At 34.1% G+C, this 5141-nt stretch overlaps 1 non-coding gene across 1 annotated transcript; it reads left to right on the top strand.

Moving 5' to 3' along the window:
* The first annotated feature begins 2573 nt into the window (after window positions 1–2573).
* On the top strand, window positions 2574–2679 carry LOC121223974 (small nucleolar RNA R71). The gene has a single exon (XR_005921438.1). It is a non-coding gene; the product is annotated as a small nucleolar RNA R71 (small nucleolar RNA).
* The last annotated feature ends 2462 nt before the right edge of the window (window positions 2680–5141 follow it).

Here is a 5141-nt window from a genome sequence, read left to right as displayed (position 1 = left end):
ACTAACAAACTTTCAATCAACATTTTTAATGGAACAGTAAAAAAAATGAGTTAGGGTTTCTTAACCTCATACAGCTCTTACTGGGTTCCTTGTAATGTTCATTTATTGTCGTTCCCTTGAGTACTTTCCCTTCGTTTCTGCACCAAATAGGATTAAAAGAGGAATTTTTATAGCAAACTAGTAAAAGGAAACAAAAAAGAGGTTTAGGGTTCATTGAAGTTAAGAGGTTTTGAGATGTTTTAAGGAGGTAGGATAGGTATGGATGGTGGCTTAATATGTTTTTGGGTTTTAAATGAGGCATTTTTAGGGTTGAAATCAAATGAAAATTAGGTTAAGAAAATCGAGTTGCGCAATTGGGTCGGGTTAAACCCTGTAGAAAATTGCAGCGATGCCACAACACGAGGGTTTCGTGTCGTGACGTCCTTAGTATTTTGTCAGTTTCACGACATTGGGTTTCGATGTGTCGATACACTCTGAAATTTTTGAATTTTAGGTATACTTTCTTTGGTGTCATGACACAAGGATTCCATGTCGTGACATCAAGTTGATTTTCTTGATTCCATCGATTTTGGCCTTGGTGTTGCGACACGGGGTTGCCGTGTTGCAACACTAACTCTATTTTTGCCTAAAATTTCAATTTCTAGAGTTTCTTGGTTCCTATAAAAACAATGTTAATAAAATTACAATCTAAGCTAAGTAGTTAATTAAATATACATTAATATACATAAAATTAGAGTTTAATTAAAGCTGTCAAGTTTTACTCTCAGATTCATCCAACAGTTCAAGTAAAGTGCATAATGAGGCTTTTCTTTTTCTGTTTCTATTTCTTTCAGTATTGGTCCATCATCCGTCATGTCATTCCACCTTTTTTCACTTGTCCCATTCTTTAAACCTATTCTTTCAACCTACACTGATTACAGAAAATATTTCCCTTGATTCAGGGTGGTTAGGTTTAAGGATAGATATTTCATTACAATGTTTTCCTAATTTTCTCCTATTTCCCCACTCTGTTTATGACCACACTTAAAAGTTTCCATTTCTCCATTGATATTCATGGTTAACTCATTTTTCTCTAGATCAATGGTGGATTTTAACATAGCTAGAAAGGGTCTACCTAACAGAATGGGTATTTCACGGTTTTTCTCAAAGTCTAGGATCACAAAATCTGTAGGGATTATGAAATTACACACCTTCACCAACACATCCTCTATTACTCCCTTAGGTTGTACTAACGATCTATCAGCTAATTCTAATATGATTTGAATATTTTTGAGGCCCTTAACACAAGTTTTTCATATATAGACAGAGGCATTAGGTTTATGCCAGCTCCTAAATCACACAGAGCTTTGATAAAATGTATATCCCTTATCTTTATAGGTACTGTGAAGCTCCCTGGGTCTTTTAATTTCTGGGGAACCTGTCTAGATATTAGCACACTATAGGATGCATCTATATCTATCTGCACTTCAATTTGAATTTTTCTACGCCTTGAGATAATTTCTTTAAGGTACTTTGTGTGCTTGAGAAAATTTTCAATTAAATCTATTCATTTTAGGTTAACATTTAATGATTTAAACAAGTTCAAGAAACTTACAAAATCATCTTTATCCCGTTTTAGTTTCTTCTCCAACCGTGACCAGAATGGTACTTTTGTAAGTGCGGGTTCTTTAATTGGTCTATCCCTCAGTTCAGCTGCCGACTTGGCTATCTTCTATGGTTTCGATTCTTTGTCAGCTTCTTGGGGATCTTCTTGAAGATATTTAGCACTCTAATTGGTTCCCTCGTGTGTTAGGGTCTCTAGGCCACTTAGTACTTTGACCGAATGAAGAGTAATTGCTTTCACATGCTCCTTCTCTTCCCTTCGAGGATTGTTTTAAGCATTACTAGGAATGTCAATGCCAATTTGTCTCTTAATTTCTCCCATCATACTTATTAATTGGCTTCTATGATCTTCATGTTTAGTCAATGTTTTTATGGAATTGGTGTACTTAGATTGCACCTGTTTCATGTCTGTCCCCATTCACTGCATTTCCCCCTTGATCCAATCTAAGTGTTGAACACATACTGTATGGTCATTTGGGTTACCTTTTTTGAGGCTTCTGTAAATAAGGAAGTTCATAATTAGCATTTTTAACTTGGTTAGGATTATTACCTCTTCTATGGTTTTCGCCCTATCTTAAGTTCGAGTGATCTCTTCCTAGTATTTGAATAAGGGTTTCCAACCCTACTCCCAATGTAGTTTACATCCTCGGTAGGATTATTAATGTAATGGAAGAGGTTTATCTCTTCCATATATAGATGACGCATTGGTTGAAGGCTTTATAAGGTTGAGTCCGTCCATAATTTATTGGTATCTATCATCCTCTTAGACAGCTTTAACTGTGGATGGCTTCTGGCCATATGTGTAATGTACTGTTGGCCATTGGCTGGAATTCATTTCCATACTTTCTACTAGTTCATACGCATCATCGTATGTCCTATTCATTAAAGCTCCTCCTACGACTCCATCCAGTCCTAATCGTGCGTGTGCATCCAACCCATTATAGAACATTTTTAGTCTTAACCAGTTGGGTAATCCATGGTATGGGCATGTCTGAATTAACCTTTTAAAACTCTCCTAAGCTTCATGAAAACTTTCTCGTTCCAATTGTTTGAACATTGCAATCTCCCTATTCAATTGGACCTTTTTGCTGATAGGGAAGAACATTTGTAAGAATTTTCCTACAATTTCCTCCTATGTCTTGATAGATCCTTATACCTGTGAGTCTAACCAAGAGAAAGATTTATCTATTAAGGAGAAGGGAAACACCCAAAGACGAATAGCATCATTGGTGACCTTGTTGCATTTAAAAGTATCACAAAGTTGAAGGAACTATTTTAAATGCTGATTTGGGTCCCCCGTCATTGTACCTCTGAACTGTAAATTGTTTTGGATAATTATTGGTTTGATCTCAAAATTATTAGTCGTGATTGACGGCCTTGTTAAATTTCCTTGAACCAGCTCCAGACTTGGTAGCGCATAGTCTCTTAAAGTTCTTTCGTTACGCTATATGTATATTAGTAGCTAGTTATGGTGGTGGTGCTAGATCTTCTAGGTTATTAATGTTAACCGTGTCGAATAGCGAATTATCTCGTGGTGGTAAATTACCTTTAGCAGGTGGTTGGTTCTACATTTGTTATGGTTGTTGTTGCTGTCGACGATTCCAACGAATTATTCTTTCTATATCTGTGACTGGCTCTATAGGTGTTCCCCTACTACGAGTCATACACTAGAACAAAAGAGAATAAATAAGCTAGTAGAAATAAAAAAAATCATAGCAATAATTTAGGAATTTCCTAATTTCAATGCAAAAAATTAAAATCAATCTAATTACGTTGACTCCTCGACAACGACGCCAACAACTTGATCGCCTCTGGACGTGGAAATGTCCAGAGTAAAAACCTTGCCCAAAATATGTTAAACAGGTGTTGCCTGCAAGTATACGGGTCAAGTTGTAATATAGTTATAACGAAGTAGGTGAGTACTCCGAGGATCGTACCCAAGGGAGGCGAGCATTAAATTAATCCTAATCTGAACACAAATAAATCTAATTAGTAATTCAAATAAATTATATTATGAATAAACATAAATAGATATTTTTTGCATTTTTATAATAATAATGAAAATAATATAAATAAAAAAGCATTGGGGAATCAACAAGTAAATAGTATAAATCTGAGCATGGGTGATTAGCTTGCTTTAGTGATCATAACCAACTAATTCTTTTGGGCTTCTCGTTCAATCAACTAGTCGTTACCCTAACAGGATCTTTCTATCTTCCACTAGAATAACAAGTCAAAAAGAACTACTTATCTCTAGACCTCACAACTTAGACCGATTTGGAGCTAAAGTGTTCATAGATAGGCCATACCAATTTTGGGTTAATTCCCACCTAATTCCTATGGTCATCAAGCCTACGGTTTGTATTCTTCCTCTCCCAAACAGTTGATCCGTTAAGAGAACCCTACAAAATAGTTAATTAATCATACCTCCACTCACTAATCCCCCATAAAAGAATTAGTTCCTTGTGAATCTCATAAACATGATAAAATTGATATAAAAAATAAACATGAATAACGAGTCAAGAAAATAAATTTTAGGCGAAGCCTAAATTGTATCGAAGATAAAGTCGAATCCACACAGAATTGATTGAGTTTCACAGATCAGATCTCCTAACAAAAGCAAAAAAACATAACGGAAAATAATCCTAAAGCTTAAGAAAAGGGAAGACTAAATACTAAAAGTAAGAAGAAAATTATACAATATGAAAAGTTGTCCATAACATGTGTTAAATGAGCCTATTTTTAAAATTAGAGTGGTCGCCATCCTTAACCTAGGTCAATTGTCGTTCTTGAGCTTAATGTTTGATTGTGCTTAACCCTAGTTTTTATGTTATAAAATTTAAATAATTAAACATATTATAAAACATAAATGAATTTAATAAAATAAAACTTAGTTAGTGGGAAGAAAAAACAAAACATTTTCATTCCTCTTCATGCAAGCTGAAACCATTTAGGAAGAAGAAGAAAATATTTGGTTCTAGGGTTCAAGAATTTCAAGCTTCATTTGGTTAATCAATTTAGTCCATTTTCTTGTAATTTTTATGTTTTTGGAATCCCGATAGCTTAAGCTAGTTGACCCATGTTGTATTTTTTGATACTGTTAAAAGTTGAGAATGGTGCCGTTGATAGATAGTTCAAGTTCTAGGGGGTTAATTTGATAAATTTTAAGTTTAGAGTTGAAAAAAGACTGAATTGTAAAGTTAATTGATGATTTTGTAAAAAAAAAGACTAAAATGCACCAATTTCCAAATTTGTGTGGAATTGAGAAATAGAAGGTCTTATAGGGACTCTAGTGAATTTGAATTTAAAATTTGAGGATAAATTTGAAAGCAAAGTTAGTATCGGTTTAAGGACTAAATTGAAAAAAATAAAAAAGTTACATAAATTAGAAATTGAATGTGAATTTGGCTATGTATTGATAATATTGTATGCTTGTTTTAATCAGTAGCTAACGTCACCCAGATCCCTCGAAAAAGAAAGGAAAAGATAAAATTTTCGATGAATAGATCGAAGGAAAGATAAAATTTTTGACGAATAGA

This window comes from Gossypium hirsutum, chromosome D11, assembly GCF_007990345.1.
Source record: "Gossypium hirsutum isolate 1008001.06 chromosome D11, Gossypium_hirsutum_v2.1, whole genome shotgun sequence".
NCBI classification, from domain to species: domain Eukaryota; kingdom Viridiplantae; phylum Streptophyta; class Magnoliopsida; order Malvales; family Malvaceae; genus Gossypium; species Gossypium hirsutum.
This window is presented reverse-complemented; position numbering and strand designations above follow the sequence as displayed.